This window comes from Podarcis cretensis (genome assembly GCF_951804945.1).
Source record: "Podarcis cretensis genome assembly, chromosome: 11".
Classification (NCBI taxonomy): Eukaryota; Metazoa; Chordata; class Lepidosauria; order Squamata; family Lacertidae; genus Podarcis; species Podarcis cretensis.
Genome location: NC_137180.1, coordinates 45,751,821 through 45,770,754, shown reverse-complemented (window position 1 = coordinate 45,770,754; position 18,934 = coordinate 45,751,821). Strand labels below are relative to the sequence as shown.

General features: G+C 44.4%; 1 long non-coding RNA gene across 2 annotated transcripts; it reads left to right on the top strand.

Annotated features, from left to right (window-relative positions):
• The first annotated feature begins 4,417 nt into the window (after positions 1 to 4,417).
• Positions 4,418 to 15,470, top strand: LOC307226401. Of its 2 annotated transcripts, XR_013843369.1 has the most exons (3): positions 4,581 to 5,792; positions 7,740 to 8,012; positions 14,298 to 15,470. It is a non-coding gene; the product is annotated as an uncharacterized lncRNA (long non-coding RNA). The 2 variants fall into 2 exon arrangements; XR_013843370.1 differs by lacking the exon at positions 14,298 to 15,470 and having other exon boundaries at positions 4,418 to 5,792; positions 7,740 to 8,155.
• Positions 15,471 to 18,934: the final 3,464 nt, after the last annotated feature.

The following is an 18,934-nucleotide window of genomic DNA, read 5'->3' as shown; positions in this document are numbered from 1 at the left end:
TCTTTAGGGGAAGCTGACTGCAGCAAGAGCACCTACTGCTAGGGCTTAGTCATGTCAGGCAAGGCAGGTTTTCAAGAACAAGGCAGGGTGTTTCAGGACCCTGGACAGAGCACTGTAGAAGCTGCAGGGAGAAGGAGGCCTGGAGCATCTCACAGCCTTTCTCAACCTGTGGGTCCCCAGATGTTGTTGAACTACAACTCCCATCACCCTTAGCTAGCAAGGCCAGAGCTCAGGGATGATGGGAGTTGTAGTCCAACAGCATCTGGGGACCCACAGGTTGAGAACCGCTGAAAGGAGTGTTCTAAGTTTTTGTCCATTATTGTCCATTATTGCAGCCATTGCTTTCTATGGCATAGGGTTATGTGAGGGCTGCACTGGGTCTCTGTTTTCCAGATCCAAAAATTCTGGCAAAGCTACATCTTCCCACCTGGAAGGGGAGATGGGGCTCCATTACTGGTGCACCTCCCCCCAATGTCTTATTCTGAGCTTGACTAGAGATCAAGGCTGGAGAACTGGACATGCAGTTTGGTCCAATCTGCATGGCCACAAAGAGGGAGAGGGTAGGGCAGTGGTTTGCTGCTACTCCTTTCCCCCATCACTAATAAATTTTCCACCAGGAACTGTCTAGTGCAGCCAAGGGAGCTTATGGTGATCAGCATTTACAGTGAGTCCCTTTGAAGTATGTTTGTAGGTGCAGGTTGGATCTAAACCACATCTGCAAATGGCTATTTATTTACTTTTAGGCTCCAAAGCATTCTTTAAGCAACAGTGAATCTTATGGATGCTGAGAGTGGCAGAAGTCACTCTTACTTGGGCATTTGGGTATTTGAAACCCACAGAGTTGCCTGTTTAATTTGCAGGCACATCTTTTGATGAGGAGGACCAACAAGTTAGGTGGTAGTGGCAATATTGAGAATGGCTTTAGTTCACCCCTGATTGATGCATTGTTCTTCTTCCATATCCTCCCCCTCCTTGATTTTTACTGGTTGGTTTGCTTCCTCTGCCTTCTGTTTCACTTCTTTTGTGGAAAGCTGGGCTTTTAAACTCAGCACTGCATTTATGGAAAACAGTTCTGAGAAGAGATGAAACGGGGGCATCCAGAAAGGCACTTTTCTCTCTACAGAGTGGGACCACAGCAGGTTGTATCGCTGAGATGAAATGTGGAATTCGGTGACACACACACAGAGATGGAGGGAAGGTTGCTTCCCTGCTTCTCTGTGTTTTATAGCAGAATCCTAGGCATATGTACCAGAAATAAGTCTCACTGCATTCAGTAGGGCTTCTCCACTCCTAGTTGTTGTTTTTAAATTAAAAGGATACATATTTTTTTTTTAATGGGGACTGGCCCTAACAGTATCTATGCATGGAACAGCTAATCTAGTGACTTCCAGATGTTGTTTGACTACAGCTCCCATCATCCCAGACCATTGGCTGTTCCAGCCAGAGTGGTGTAGTGGTTAGAGTGTTGGACTAAGGCCTGGGTGACTGGGATTCCAATCCCCTCTCAGCCTTGGGTCAGTCACTGTCTCTCAGCCTAACCTACCTTCAGAATGCGGCAACTAGACTGGTGACCGGCCGCTGAGACCACATTAACACTGGTCTTGAAAGACCTACACTGGCTCCCAGTACTTTTCTAAACACAATTCAAAGTGTTGGTGCTGACCTTTAAAGCCCTAAACAGCCTCGGTCCAGTATACCTGAAGGAGTGTCTCCACCCCCATCGTTCTACCTGGACACTGAGGTCCAGTGCCGAGGGCCTTCTGTTGGTTCCCTAACTGTGAGAAGCCACGTTACAGGGAACCAGGCAGAGGGCCTTCTCGGTAGTGGCACCCACTCTGTGGAATGCCCTCCCACCAGATGTCAAAGAGAACAACAACTACCAGACTTTTAGAAGACATCTGAAGGCAGCCCTGTTTAGGGAAGCTTTTAATGTTTGATGGATTATTGTATTTTAATGTTTTGTTGGAAGCCACCCAGAGTGACTGGGGAAGCCCAACCAGATGGGCGGGGTATAAATAAATTATTATTATTATTATTATTATTATTATTATTATTATTATTATTACCTTGCAGGGCTGTTGTGAGGATGAAATAGAAAGGGCAAGAAGAAAAGTGTAATATAAATATTATAAATAAACAAAAAGTACCTCGGGCTCATGGAAGTAGTAGCTCAACAGTCACCAAGTTGGCTATCCCTGCAGTTGGTTAAAAAAAAATATGCACACCTGAATGAAAATCAATTAAAACATTCCCATCAGTAACCGTCTGTCTCGGGAGACAATGGAGGAGCGCACCTTTGGGGGTGAAGTCAAACTGTTCAAAGATTGTAGCGCCTGCTGTGGCTGTAGAGACCGATATGGGAGAGACATGTTTTGTTGCAGCAGGGGCAGATGAAGGCGTCTGGTTCTGCTGATGCAGGTGTACCATGGCATTATCTCTCTCTCTGCTCCTCCCAGAGGTCATTCCTCCTCTGGCCACTGGTGTGGATACATGACCTGACTGATTGTCTCAAGGCACTGCAGTAATCTGCAAGGGATTCCCACGTGGCAGGATTGATGCTGCCAGTTTTCATGTCATGTTTGCAGACATCTTTGCAACACAGAGGTGGTCTGCCAATGGGCCTGGTGCCTGAAGCCAGCTCCGTGTAGAGCACATCCCTGGGGGTCCTTCCATTCTGTAGACATGACCAATCCAGCACAGACGTCACTGAAATAGGAGTGTAAACATGCTGGGCTTGAGAGAGCACATTTTTGTTTCATTTAATATATTTGCTATATTGAAGTAATTGCAAGTTGGAGGGTTTCTTTTCTTTTTGGGTTGACTTTAGGTAACAGGTTCCTTTAGAGCATGCAACTCCAAACTCGGTCCTCCAGCTGTTTTGGGACTACAACTCCCATCATCCCTAGCTAACAGGACCAGTGGTCAGAGATGATGGGAATTGTAGTCCCAAAATAGCTGGAGGACCGAGTTTGGGGACGCCTGCTTTAGAGCAGGGAGTTCCTAACCAAATGCCCTTCAGATCTTGAGAGTTATCCCTTCCTTCCTTACACCCATTCATCCTTTCACTGTTATCACCTTTGCATTTGGTCTATCCCCCAGTTTATCTATGGTGAGCAGAAGAGCTATGAATGACAATCATGATATAATTTCTTTTACAATGGCAGATCTAATCTATTTCTGTGACAGAGGGTGCATCAAGGTTCCATCAACTCTTTTGGCATACAAGACACGAATGACAGCAAAGCTATGAGTGATTGTGAAAGATGAGCACAAATCACTCAGCTGGAGCTTCAGCGGGGAAGAATGGGCATTGAAGTAAATAGTTCTCTTAGAAATCAGGGAATCACAGGGTTGTATCCAACAGAGTCATCTCGTTCATGCACAGACTTCTGCTTGTGCAGTGGTACATCGCCTCCCTCTCCTTTTTTCAGGCACCCCCCAGATCTGTTCTGGGGGTTCCAGATGGGACAATTTTGTTGGATATAACCCATACAGCTAAGCCATCTAGTCCAGCCCCCTACTTGACTGGAAATTACTGGTAGATAGCAGGGTGATATGCAGAAGATTGGCAAAGTTTGCTGACTCCCAATGGTTTAACAGTTGCAACAAAACATACCCCCACTCCCAAATAATCCATAAATGCTAGAAGTTCCATTTTCTCATTTTACATGAGAGGGAGGAAATCTCAGAAACTTAAATCCCAGGGTCCTGGTTTGGACACCATGGGAAACTGTTCACCGTGGAAAATTGTACTCTAAGAAACCAGGAAGTTGCTTCTCCTTTCACACCAAGTGTGCAAGAGGGGGAGGAAAAGAGGGCTGATTCAGCTTTAGGGTGCAATGGAGATATGGACCTGAATATGATCTCTCTCTCCTCCCCTCTCCCATCTGTACAGATCCTAAGAAATAGCATGCCTAACTTGGCTCTATTCTTACTTGAAAGCTCTTTGCTCTCTTAGTATGATGCATTCTGAATCAGGCTGTTCGATGGCAGCTTTAGCACAGATGGGGGAAAAGAAAAACCTCCTTGACATTTAGGCTATAATGAAACATCAAATAGAAAATATAGCTCATTAACCTCAAGGGATGTGTGATCAGGGCATTTGGATCCATTAGACTGGGAAGTGCCATACTTGCCTAATTGGCGAGCATGATATTCAGGAAATGTGTTCCCTTTATAAATAAAACAACTGGAGATGCTGTGTTATCTATATGCCATTTGTGATTTTGAGCAAGGCAGGTACATCAAAAAGTAAATAGCCTAATGAGATTCAAGTTGGCTTAGATGTGTGAGCAAAGGTTCATTTTAGGAGACTGCGGAGAGTGAAATTCCTCCCCCTCCCCACCTTTGCAGAGAGTACAAAGAATTTGTTCAGATATCTTACCTGCTTTCAAGAAGGGCTGTCAGCATAACTGGATTTGTCAGGATAGTTCTATTTTTAAAGGAATGTCCCAAACCAGCCTGTCTGCACCAAGGCAGTTTTAATTTGGCTTTCCTTTTCTGCCTTTAGTTTTTCTGTAACGCTCTCAAAAGCAGTTGTCGTGATGGGCCTAGCAGCTCAGCAAAGGAAAAGGAGATAAAGGCTTGTGTAGTTTGCAAAGTAGTTTAACATATGGTGAATTCGCTGGGATTCCATGTCTGGCTTTCATTCTTTTATGGGTGTCTGCAGAACTGGTGGGCTGCAATTGTGGCTGAAACTTCCCCATCATTGCTTGGAGGCCTCTCCCCTGGGTCCTACCTCCACTGTCAGAAGCATCATGAATGTCACTTGCTGGGAATTACAAATGGGTAGAGTGCCCTTGTGCTCAAGTCCTGATTTTGGTTTTTTCATGGGCATCTGGTTGCCCACTATGAGATCAGGGTGTTATATTAGATGGGTCATTGGCCTGATCCAGTAAAACTCTTCTTACATCACATCCTTTTCATGGTGATCATTTTTATTTGTCTTTGGTGGAGGGGAAAGGGATAGCAGACAGAAAAAGCCTGGCACTGCACTCCTTCATTATTGTTGCCACCCCAATCTCCAAGGGGTGTGAAATTTTAGGAGTCCAGGCACTTACCCAGGGTCTGTGTTTCCTTTGGAAATGAGGCACAGCAAAGACTATGGTGTCTTTATGATATATGGTTTATTTACACATCTATACAACCTGAGTCTAGATGGAGGAAAATCCCAGCATTACATACCAGACAGAGGGTCCCTTACTTCTCCCACAGGTGCAGCAGGCTTGGCTCTAAAGACAGAAATCCTCCATTCACCCCCTCTCTCTTTGTTACAGCCTGCTACCATCAGCCCACATCATATTCTGCCCCTTCTTCCTCCTTGCTGCTGCTAACCTAGTGAAACCATTTCCCTCCATCCTATGTCATCCAAATATAGGATGACTCTTCTTGTCTCTGCCTGTGGCGTTTGTACGGAGCCCCCGGTCGTCTCACAGACTATTGACCTGTACACCACTAATCCGCTGCCACCAACCAGGTCCTCCCCGGTAAAATCACTTCAGCCTCAGTCAGGTTCTCAATTAATAAAGAAGAGTGTATTTTATTTTAGACACAAACAAACTTTTCCAGCATTCCAAACGTTGTTACTCTTTACTTTCTTAGTCTTATTTTCCTCTATCTCTTCTACCTCCCCTCACTCAAGAACCCACTGCCCTGTCCCTCTCTTTCCAACTGCCTGCCAACTGCTTCTCCAACTGCCTTTCCCAACCAGCCAACCCACTAAAACCAACCAACTACCCACCAACAACTCCAAACAACAACTCAAACCTTGGGCTAAGCCCTTTTATACACAGGTAGGCTCCGCCTCCGGCTTTCCTATTGGTCTATATTTTTAACCCTATCTCTACCCCCTGTTCAAACATTTTCTAAATAAATGGGCAAACGCCACACTGCCCACTAACACACAGCTGCAGGAGGGGCCCCACACCAGCACTAGCCTTTGTTCTTCCAATGATCTCCACTCAGCTAGTTCTGCCAAGCTGGCCTGGCTCACTAGCATAAGCTGAATCCAGGAGTTTCTGTGTTTGGAACGGTTTAGTCCAACCTTGATTAATTCTAACTTTTACTAAAGTCAAGAGTTATGAGTGACTTACAGCCACATGCTCTGGCACCCAGAACCTATAACAGTATTAAATTGAATGCTCAGAGAACCGTGTCATTAGTTTCCATTCCAAGAATTTGGCATTAATATTGAAGAAGTGCAGTGCATCTTGTGAGTGAGCAGAAGGGATCCTTGATCATCCCATATGGTTACACACACTAACAACATTTTGAAAATAAATATCGGTCCAAAGAATATGCTTACTTTGAAAGGCAAAATAGGGTTTGATGTTTTACTAGGTGTCCCCTCCGAAAAAGAAAAAGGGGGAAAGAGGCTTTCCCTAGTAAATAGAGGCTTTGTTTTCGTTTTAAAATATAGACCACTTACAAGTATTGAACAATATACAACGTAACCTGAAATATGTTTATCACAAAAAACATAATCGAAAAAATGAAGCAGCAGAAGTCTGTGAGAACATAGAGGTATCAAATTCAAACTTAAGGCAAAAGGGTATGTTTCCAAGAGGCACCAAAAGCAAATAATTCATGGTGCCTTGTGAGGTTCAGAGGAAGGAATGCAGAATAAATGAATTCAAAGTGCATTTAAACACACACACCCAAAATCTCCTGGGAACTGTAGTCTGTTAGAGGTGCTTGGAATTGTAGCTTTTTAAGTGGAAAACTACAGTTCCCAGGTTTTTTGTAGGGGAGTGCTTTAAATGTAAAATGTGTCCATAGCCTGAGTTGGAAGTACAAATTTCACATCTGTGCATCTGTAGATGCTTGGATGTCCAGATGTTTTGCAGAAGCATTGGCAAGACTATCGATCCCTTTAAAACAGGAACTGCTCTCCTGCAGTTCTTGTTCAGAAGATGCTTTGTCAAGACGGCTTGGATACCAATGACATTTATTGGAATTATAATTGACTTCATGATTTGTTTCTCCTACAGCTTGTTGGCCAAGTGAGTTTGATTGGTTGGCTCAGAGAGGGGGGGGGAAAGTGTTGCCCTGGAGTTTCCAATATGAAGGATGATTGATTGAGAAGCTATTTGAGCAGACACTGTTCAGATGACAAGAACACTTGATTTACTCGCAGTCGCTAGCTGTAACTGGGAGCTGGGTACATGCTCAAAGGCTTAAAGTGACAACTGCAATAGAATAACCCTCATGTCTTAGCCCAAAATATCCCTCGGCTATGAACTTCACAGCTGTCTTATTGTCCTACTCTGTACAATAATTTAAGAAGAATAAGAGATTGCTCTCTGATTACTAATGGTGCCTGAGGCCTAGATCTCAACAGAGGTACACAACACCTTTTGAAAGCAATGTAAGGATGTAGAAAAAAATGTTTTTCAGTGCCAGCCAAGCTAATTCACAGTTCCTGGACCTATGAGCTGATGAGAAAATAGCTAACAATGGCTAAACACCTATGTAGTTTGTGCTGCCTACAGAAATCTGTATTTTAGGGGCAAATGCTTACAGAATTTGTACAGAATGTGTATATTAGGGAAGAGTGTGCATAAAATTGCATAGAACTTAAATGCAATTTAGGCAGAATGGGGTTAATAAATAAACTGTGGTGAATGGAATGGAAAGGTATTTATTTTTGCATGTGTATGAAACTGACGCAGAAGAGAAATAAACTGATATATTCCATCCCTAAGTTTATGCAATCATTCCTTTTTTCCTTCTTTCCAAAGCACTTGTAGACCCAGCTGACCTAAGCAACTTGGTTGCTAACAGAATGAAATATCTGTCTCTACAAATCTGAAGGGTACAAACCTCCTGGCATTACCCAGTCATTCTTACATGGAGCTCATTTGGACATCGCTGAACATTCGTTCTGCAGCTGTCCTTGAACCACCTCTGCGAATGCAAACACAAGGAAATGGAGCCACTCGCCTTTTCCTCGACTGAAACACCAAGTGGTGGTTGCTTTTGCAGAACCACAGTGGTTTCAAGAATGCCGAAAAGTATATTTGCACCAATTCTTGTCGTCACCACTTTAAGGGCAGAATGAGGGTTTTAATCTGTGTTAGCTAAGCCCTGGTTTAGTTCTTGTTCTCATTTAATTTGGAATAAAATGTGATGGCACAGGTGGGGTTCTGCAACAAAATAGTGCTGCATGGAATGCTTCTGTTGAGGGTTCCATTCCATTTCCTGCCCCACCCCTTAATTCTCTTCTCCAACATGCAGTTACAATCCCCTGACAACGTAGTGATGGTAGGCAGGGGGATGGGGGAATCAGATGAGCGACTGTTAGGGAATCTTATGATAAAGGGCAGAGTGATGCTACTTTTGTTACTACCATTGTCATTACTAATGTTATACATAAGCAATGACTCTGACAGCCTGAAGATTGGAAACAGGGGGAGGGATAAGTCGCTTTTCCGCACAAAGGCATCCAACACAATCTACAAAGTTTGAAGCCAGACACAAAATTGGTCACATTTCTATTATCTGCTCTGCATTTAGCAAAAGTCGGTGGGAGACTGTTTTCCAGCCTAATTGCCAGGGGGTGAGGCATCCTTTGAGGTGACTTGCATTGGGAAGGGAGCAACAACCTCTCTGTGTGCTGTGAGTTTCATGATGATCACCTCCTCCTGCCAATTAGGCTTGAAAATATTTCAAGTGCTTTTTCCCCAAGCCTAATTGCTGCTGTGGAGTGTGTGAGAGGGTATGAATCTCCCTCCCGCCCCTTCTCTCTCTTTCTGTATGTGCATTAGAGAGAGCGATTGAAAAAGTTTGTGTGCGTTGCATTGGGCTGACTGTCACATGCACCCCAGAAGATTAATCCTGAGGGAATGAGGTCCTCGGGCTAAAAGGGCGTTTCCTGTTCCTGATTCCTGATAATGCTGGGCCAGATGGACCAATGGTGTGATTCTGCATAAGCTAACTTTCAATATTCCAGGCAGGGTTGCCATTATACATTGACATTTGCACTCTCTTGTGAAAAGCTCTCTGCCAGAAGAAAGTAACATAAAATAAAAGGGTTCTAGGTAGTCCTCTGCTAGTTCTCTACTTGTAGGGAGTTGTGTGGCTTCCTTCCTTCCTTCCTTCCTTCCTTCCTTCCTTCCTTCCTTCCTTCCGAAATGATAATCCCCACTTGCCATCTAAAGTCATCAATGCATTCTACCATCTCTGGATTGCATGGCGAGGCCCCAGGCCCTGCAATTCCCTTAGATAATAAACACACAAATGTTTAAGAGGTTAATGGGATGAAATAGGCCAGAACTTTATTGGTTACAGATGTGAGTGGTTTGGCTTAGGCATTGGGTGAATCCGGACTACCGGTATATCCTGACTCCTGCCCATCTGCAGGGAGTCTCATAAAGGTAAATCACCGGTAGGGGGAGCCCTATGATATACATCAAATCAGGGCACCCCCATGGTCCCCTATGGGGTCATGGCATGGCCCTAGCCCATGCCCAGGCTTTGGACAGGATCCACACCCCAGATCCCTTTAACGGGATACCCTTAATGAGGAGGGGCAGGTGCAGGCAACAACCTCCCCTCCCATAAACAAGACTTACCCAATGCCTAACCTTACAAAGTTGTGACGATTGCTACAAAGCGGGCGAAATCCAAATGGCTGGTGCCAATTTGCCAAGTGGGAAAATTCCTACTGGACTGCCAGTTGATTTGTGTGGGGTCTTCCCAATAAAGAGAACCTTGAAAGCACACTCCCCACCCAAGCAAGAGCTGGCTTCTTGCAGTCATTTATCTAGGCAGCCTTTTCCATCAGGGAGGTCTTGTTCCAATGCACATTAGCAGCGGCTGGCTGGAAATGTTTAATGCCCATTTCCTGGCTGTGTGCCAATCAGGACAAAAAACTTAGAAGGGAGGAAGAAAGAGCAGCAAGGAGAGAGGAGGTAACCATTTGGCTTCATTTCAGGATATTAAATGTTGGCTCTGGTGCCAACCTTCCGTTGTTGGGGGGTGTGTGTGTGTGTGTGTTTGGGGTGTGTGTCTTAATTTCAGATTCATGGCTAGATTTCATCACCAATAGGGGAGACGCTGTGAAAGCAAATGCAGATCTGATTGCCTCCTTTTGTTTGCTTTTCTTCTGAGGGAAATGAACTATCTTTAGCTGCTCTGAAGTTTGAAATAACAAAAGGCTTCCCCTCCCCTGTAACACAGAGGAAACAGCTGGCAAGGGACCCCTCTCCCAATTTCTTGATACCTTGATATCTGGAGCCATCCTAGCAAACTAATGCTGATGCGAATAGATGGGAAGCCCCAGAAAAATCCCCTGATGTTGAAGTGCTTCTGAGTAGAGCAGAATGATGGAGAAATATTTACTGAACAGAAAAACACAAAGACGCTACCTTTGGCCACAATAAGTTACGGTCAAAACTCCCACAGTGGCCCAAACTGTAAGGAATTACCATGTGCCCAGAAAATGAGTCTTGAAAGGGGAAGTTGGTTTTGCAAAGGAAGAAAACATCTGGGAAAATTGGGAGCAGATTTCAGCACAGAGCTAATGCCCACCCCCCAGACTGCTAATGCCCTCTCATGATGCATTTGACACCATGGCTATAAACAATTAGAGACAAAGCACAGTGATGAGCCAATGTGTATTCTCCTCCACCCACACTTTGAGTAAATGCTCGTCGATCTATTTGATTCTTTCCCCACTTCATTGCCTTCTCCCCAAGAGCATACATTGCCTCTCTCTTAAGCCTCCTTTGGGACATGAACCAATCAGATGGAGAGACAACACAGTTCATTGGCAGAGCAAAAACTTTGCAAACAGAAGGTCTCAGGTTCAGTGCCTGACACTTCTAGTTTAAGAAAAGAAGGTCCAGTTACAGATAAGGAGAGCAGGCACAATTCTGCTCAGCTGAATACTTCCCTGGAGAGGGACCAGAGCTCAGTGGCAGAGAAGATATTTTGTGTGTTGAAGGTGCCCGATTCCATTCCTGGCATCCCCTGTTAAAATGATCAGATTGGTTGGAGCATGGGGCTGATAAAAACAAGGTTATCCCAAGTATGGGATAACTTCATATTCCTGCATTGCAGGGGCTTGGACTACTAGAGGATGCTCAGGGTCCCTCCCAGCTCTGTGATTCTATGAATTCTATGTGACAGACTTCTTCTTGATTACCTGGAGAGTGGCTGCCAGTCAGAGTACACAACACTGGGCTTGGCGGACAAATATTCTGAGCTGGTCTGAGGCAGCTTCCCGTGTGTGATTTCTTACAAGCTTTCAAGAGGTTTGTTGTTGTTGTTGTTGTTTAGTCGTTTAGTCATGTCCAACTCTTCGTGACCCCATGGACCAGAGCATGCCAGGCACTCCTGTCTTCCACTGCCTCCCGCAGTTTGGTCAGACTCATGCTGGTAGCTTCGAGAACACTATCCAACCATCTCGTCCTCTGTCGTCCCCTTCTCCTTGTGCCCTCCATCTTTCCCAACATCAGGGTCTTTTCCAGGGAGTCTTCTCTTCTCATGAGGTGGCCAAAGTACTGGAGCCTCAGCTTCACGATCTGTCCTTCCAGTGAGCACTCAGGGCTGATTTTCTTCAGAATGGATAGTACCTGGAGTACTGTGTCCAGTTCTGGGCACCACAGTTCAAGAAGGACACTGACAAACTGGAACGTGTCCAGAGGAGGGCAACCAAAATGGTCAAAGGCCTGGAAACGATGCCTTATGAGGAACGGCTAAGGGAGCTGGGCATGTTTAGCCTGGAGAAGAGCAGGTTAAGGGGTGATATGATAGCCATGTTCAAATATATAAAAGGATGTCACATAGAGGAGGGAGAAAGGTTGTTTTTCTGCTGCTCCAGAGAAGCGGACATGGAGCAATGGCTCCAAACTACAAGAAAGAAGATTCCACCTAAACATTAGGAAGAACTTCCTGACAGTAAGAGCTGTTCGAAAGTGGAATTTGCTGCCAAGGAGTGTGGTGGAGTCTCCTTCTTTGGAAGTCTTTAAGCAGAGGCTTGACAACCATATGTCAGGAGTGCTCTGATGGTGTTTCCTGCTTGGCAGGGGGTTGGACTCTATGGTCCTTGTGGTCTCTTCCAACTCTATGATTCTATGATTCTATGATCTTCTTGCAGTCCATGGGACCCTCAGGAGTCTCCTCCAGCACCATAATTCAAAAGCATCAATTCTTCGATGATCAGCCTTCTTTATAGTCCAGCTCTCACTTCCATACATCACTACTGGGAAAGCAGTGTCAAAAGACATTGTGCAGCCCAGCTGAGGCACCCTCAAATTTCCCTAGTAATAAACTGATTAATATTTCAGTCGAGCCCTCTAGTATAGTAAATACTACCTGAGCGGTTTCCCTCCAAAGCCAGCTTCTCCTCACAGCAGTGATAGACAGCATGGGCTGTCAAGATGGCATCTCATTCTTTTAAGATGGGAGCTTGCAATGTCAAGCAGGCCAAGCCAGGTTCATCACAGTGCTTAAAACATTTCCAAACTGCTTCTGGTGTTTGCATATACATGCTGATACGGCTGGTTTGAGTTATACTCAGGATTCCTATCATGGCAGACAGTAATGAACTGCAGGCTTTGATACTGGGAAAGCATCCTTATCCCCTTTTCAGGTTAATTAAGCAGCTTCTGGCTTCTCTTCTAGCTCAGTCCCTATAGATGCATTTGGAACACAATGTTTATTGATGGATCAATTAGGAGAGAAGCTTCTCCAAGCGTTAGTTAACAAAAAAAATTGAGGGGGAGGGAGGATTTCACGGTAATGTTAGAAATAATTTCCTACTTTCCAGAACAGAGGGATATGTCCTTATTTTAGCTTCCTTCCTAGTTATCCCTGTGTGATTTAGAGGTTGCCCCATCACCTCTCATCCTGCTTTGCCTTCCATACTCACTTTGGCTTCGGAGCACATGAGCCTAATTATTCTTTTCCCCAAAAGTGAGACTCATAATATTCTGCTCTTGAACATGTGCACATGCAAGCCAACCAGTCTGGAAGCTCTCTTAATTTTGCCAGCCACAAAGCTTCAATCTACCCACTTCAAACAGATCCAGAAATCAAAGGAGGTGAAATTAGAAAGCGATGATTCCCCACACCCCAATATATGCTCTGAATTTCTCTCTCTAATTGTATAGTTTTGGGTTAAACCACAGAGCCTAGGACTTGCCGATCAGAAGGTCGGCGGAGTGAGCTCCCGTTGCTCAGTCCCTGCTCCTGCCAACCTAGCAGTTCAAAAGCACGTCAAAGTGCAAGTAGATAAATAGGTACCACTCCGGCGGGAAGGTAAACGTCGTTTCCGTGTGCTGCTCTGGTTCACCAGAAGTGGCTTAGTCATGCTGGCCACATGACCTGGAAGCTGTACGCCGGCTCCCTCAGCCAATAAAGCGAGATGAGCGCCGCAGCCCCAGAGCCGGTCACTACTGGGCCTAATGGTCAGGGGTCCCTTTACCTTTACCTAATCACTCTTTTAAAGAAACAAATGTCATAGTATTTTTCTTTGTTCTCACCGTATCTTATCATTATTCAGAAAAAATATTAATTCTTATTTAAAAAATTAAAAGCAATTAAAAAAAACCCTGAATCAAAATATACACAATGATAAGAATATATTATGCGGAGGGTCTCAATAGTAGAGTATTTGCTTTGCATTTAGGAAGACTCAGATTCAATCCCCAAAATCTTCAGATAGGATTGGGAGAGAAATCCTAAACAGCTGCTGCCAGTCATTGTAGGTAATGCTAAGCAGTATAAGGCAGCTTCCTATGTTCCTAATACAATATAAGATACAGTTCTGATTTACTGTAAAACTGACAGTAGAGATAGCTAGGATCAATCCTCTGGGAAGGCTTGTCTGAATTAAAACTTCTTCAATAGGCATTGAAACTCCAGTGAGCCATTTTTTTACTGTAATCTTCTGCCTGAAGAACTAGTAATTTGAAGGAAGTATAACTTGAGTTTGTGGATCATAAATTTTGGATTAGCACTGTCCAATGTGTCTTCGAAGGCAAGGGATGAGAAGGGGAATGCCAGTTTAGGGATTACTCAGTGAAAATATAAACACAGACATGTGCTTGGAATATTGAAAATGGTACTAGAAATTCACACCTAACTTTGCTGAAGCTGCAATGAGCCAAGTATTATATTTCTGAATATTCACTTGTGGCAAAATGCTGCATTTTTGACTATGGCATGTGAATGAATTGGTTCAGGGAAGGTGGAAAGAACAGGAAAGAGGGATTGATTCCATCTGGCATACCGTGATGGAACGATCAACACAGTGTGGCATTGAATACCTCTCTGTGTTTTATATTTTGCAGCCTAGCAAGCCACCTTATGCTGGATCAGGTCACTGAATCTGAACATAGGTGTATGTTGCTCAGAATTATCTACAATGATTGGCTGCAATGCTCCTATTTGGAGATGCTGGGAATTGAACCCAGAACCCTTTTCATGCAATGCCTATGGCTAAGGCAAGTTATAAATAAGACATACTAACAAGAAAGCACCTGTTCTTTGTACTGATAAACTCCTGTGGAAGTGGTAAACAACAAGGTTAGTTGATTAGGCATCGACTATGTGATTTGACAAAACTCAAATGACTAAGTGAGGTCACGGTCTGCCACCTTTCTTGTTTCTTCTGACCGCAAAGCCATTGAGCTGGTCTCTGAAGAGGACTGGAGGTTGTTTTCCAAGCAGCAATGTGGCTTGTTGGAAGGTAGCAAATAAAGTTCTTAATGTTATCACCAATGTTTACATAGCCATTTTGTGGCACGACCATTCCAAGGAGAGCAGCCTGACAGCTTTACAGTTGTACCTTGGGTTACAGATGCTTCAGGTTACAGAATCTGCTAACCAAAATAGTACCTTGGGTTAAGAACTTTGCTTCAGGATGAGAACAGAAATTGTGCAGCAGTGGGAGGCCCCATTAGCTAAAGTGGTACCTCTGTTTAAGAACAGTTTCAGGTTAAGAATGGACCTCCAGAATGAATTAAGTTCTTAACCCGAGGTACCACTGTAAATGAAGAGTCAATAATACTTGCAACACCCCAAATGAAGAGATAAGACTCAAGTCTTTGGGGGATTAAAAATGAGCAACAACTTTTCTGGGGTTCTCTTTCCATTCCCTGCTCTCCAGTGTTGGGTGTCCAGTGTGAGGGACCTTCTTTCTCAGCATTTTTGGGGTGTGCTCCAGGGCCTATGCCTGCTATTCCTCCTACCCGTGGTCCCACATTTATGTGCTGAGGGAAGTTTAAGGTTGTATTCATTGTAACACAAAGGAGATTGCTTGACAGAACCCTTTCCCCTCTTCCTCCCACCACAAACTATTCAGAGGGTTATCTTGACCCTTTGGAGCAGATTTGGGAATGGTGTGGGGGTAGAAGAGTGTGGGGAGAGACCCTTTGTGTTAGTGCAATGATTTAGTTGAGTAGAGCTCTTACTCCCATCAACCCATGGCTAGCCCAAAACATTTTTTAAAAAATAATTTTTATTAGAATTTTATTTACAACATAACATAAACCTCCACCCCCAATACACAATCCACCCTCATTAAATGTGAACATAACATACTGTGAGCATAACATACAACAATACAAACAACGAAATAAAGGAAGTTTTTATTTCATTTTTCATTTCTTTTATTTCGTTGTTAGCCCAAAACATTTTGGTACCAGAGGCAAAGCAGTCAGCTGTGCCCTTTTCCCTTCTAAACCAAGGTGCCCAGGGCTAGTAACACCTGGAATAACAACAAAAAAAGTCCTACATGCAGAAAAGCCTCCTCCCTAGCAGTAGAAAATACAATAATAACAAATCAAATTAATGATTTGTTGCCTTCTTATGACAACCATAATCCACTGCCTGAGGTAGCTGTTTCACTGTCTAATGGTAGGGCTAGCCTTATTAAAACTCCATGAATCTTGTTGGGTTTGTATGGATGAGTTGATGGACCTCAAGGTAAGGCCCTGCTCCTATTCCTTCTAGCCTCATGGCACTGAAAGTTCAGGTCTGAGGAAGCCTCCCTTTCCCTGAAAAGATGTCATACAGTGCTCGCCAAATGTTGATTTCTGTTTTCTTCCCCTGAACCAGCACAGAATCTTTAGCCCTTCCAACGTTGCTGAACTACAACAACCGTCATCCCTGGCCACTTGCCATACTTCTTAAGGTTAATAGGACTTGGACTACCTCAGGAGAACTAAAGATTCCCCACACCTGATGCCGATTCACCCTGCCATGCAGTCCCAGTAACAGACAACTACTTGAATCCACACACTGTTTCCATACAAACCAAAGGGAGAGAAGGGAGGTGCATCTCTGATTTTAAAGACTCTGCATGTGGCTGTACTGCAAGTCGCTCTTCATTCTGTCATCCTCCTGAGGTGTTGGGTGCAAAACTGCTCCCCTTCAACGCCCAAGGGCTCCCTGGCAAAGCAGAGCCATAAAAATGAACGCCAAGATTCTGTTCCAGTGCCCCTTTGATTCTGCCCAGATTGTGGCATGATGACAACCGTTCCGTATTAAAGGCATTAAGAGTCACAAAGACCTCACGCTGACCTCTTAAATCCAGATAATAACAAAGGAACATCAAGGTCCTTGCCCTTTGAAACTCATGTAATGCCAGCAGATGAAGCGGCAAATCATCTCAAGGGACTGTATTGAAGCCTAAATATCTGAGATTGATTCAGCTGAGCTCTGGCAGATGTGCCAAGGCCTTGGGCTGGGGAGCTGCATGTGCTTTTGTGCACCCGGGTGACACTTGGATCAAAGCTATTGTTTTGTTTTGTTTTTTAAAAAAGAGGCACCATCATTTCCCAACAGCTGTCCATGTTTTTCTTTAAAAATTACACTGCACGAGGGCAAGTCACATGACACTTCTCCTACAGGACAGCCACAGGGAAAAGAGGAGCTTGGCCTGACTTCTACTGCCAGTGACCCATGCCTGGCTGATCTGAGCATGTGCTGTGGCAACATGGAGTTGTTTTGGTGCACTACAGTTTAGGCATGTGGCAGAAGCAGCTGGAAATCAGCACGGAATATATATTTCTCTTGCAATCCTGGCCGCCATGCTTTGAAATGATTGTGTGGCTCACCCTGCATGTGTGCGTGCATATGCACACGCACGCACGCATGCACGCATACACACACACGCACACACACACACACACATCCTATCGTTCAGCCTGGACACTGAGGTCCACTGCTGAGAGCCTTCTGGCGGTTCCCTCACTGTGAGAAGTGAAGTTACAGGGAACCAGATAGTGGACCTTCTCTGTAGTGGCACCTGCCCTGTAGAACACCCTCCCACCAGATGTCAAGGTAATAAACAACTATCTGACTTTTAGAAGACATCTGAAGGCAGCCCTGTTTAGGGAAGTTTTTAATGTTTGATGTTTTATCACTTTATTATTATTATTATTATTATTATTATTATTATTTGGCTGGGAGTCACCCAGAGTGGCTGGGGAAACCCAGCCAGATGGATGGGGTATAAATAATAAACTATGATGATGATGATGATGCCATACTAGTGATGAACCTACCTAATTTTCCTTTTCTGAAATAATATGCAAACAGAAACACAGCTATCCTTTGAAATGTGCATTTCTCATTTTGAAAATCCATTCATTGCAATTTTCAGACTAATCATTATCCCACTGCCACTCCCTAGACTCCCAGCCTTGTTCCCTTGGGAGTTCCTCATCTGCTTCCTCCCACCACTCCTCTGCATCCTACCAGTCCATGCCATCGTGCCATCGGCAGGCTCTTCTTACGAACATTATGATGCCTGGCTGAAACCCAGAAGAGTCACTGCAAGTCAGTGTAGAGGATACTAAGCTAGCTGAAGCAATGGTCTGACTCAGTATGAGGCAGTTCCCTACCTTCCTGTGGAGCTAAGCAAGCAGAGAGTTCCAGTGGCCATGACAGTGGTGAGTTTTGAGAATTTCCATTCCACCTTAAGGAGCAGACGTGTGGAACTGTTGCGTGTCACATGTCTGTTTACATTCCAGCACAGCTTGCTGGGAACTTCCGTTGTGTGTATTCCTTTTGTTTTTCCCTGTCTCTCTGAGAAGACGAAGAGAGAGAGACAACATGTTTCTTTGTCCTGATTTATGATTAATAAATCTGTAGTTGTAGTATGCTTTCACAAGCCTCACGCCTATTCTTTGTGTGCTGTTCGATCTGCTGATAGTGTGCCCTGGCTTTGAAGCCCAGGTCGCTGATTTATGCGGCCCTCTGCATGCCAGCTTACTTCCCAAATGAATATCTCCATGAGCTTTTGGGTCAGATTGGGACTGTATTGTGGAGGAGTGTGGAGGGCAAGGATGAGGATGCCGTTGGACTACAACTCCCATCATCTCTAATCACTGACTGTGCTGGCTACTGCTGAAGGGAATGGGGAACCAACAATATCTGGAGGGGCATAGGCTCCTCATCGCTACTGTAAGGTGCAATCTGTCCCCCTGTGGAGTGGGGGCTGGGTTATGAGAATTCAAAATGAAACTGCTCAATGCTAGCACATAGCTATTGAAAAGCAAATCCAAATTCATAGGTAAATGATGCTGTTCAAAACTACAGAGGGAGTTCTATTACAATCCTCTCTCCTTGTACCAGAAGAAGATGTCTCTGAGGACGACCCACCTTTCCTTAAACACAGTGAGCAAACATCACATTTTGCTGCTATCAAGCACCAGCCTGCCTCTGTTTTTGCTCTCCTCGTCTCATTTTATGCTCTCTCCCTTTATCTCTTAACATATTTTGGCAAGACCTCTGTAGCTTGCGATGCCAATGCAATATACTTTGCGCATGAATTTTGATTAGAAGATGCTGCTTTGATGACTGCAAGACCATGAAGGCTCGACCGCGGAGAGCCGAAACAGGTTATTCCCCTTTTCTATTTTGAGTTGCGAGAAATAAGCTCTACTAAATGGTCCTCAAACAAGAGAAAGCTGAAGATTCA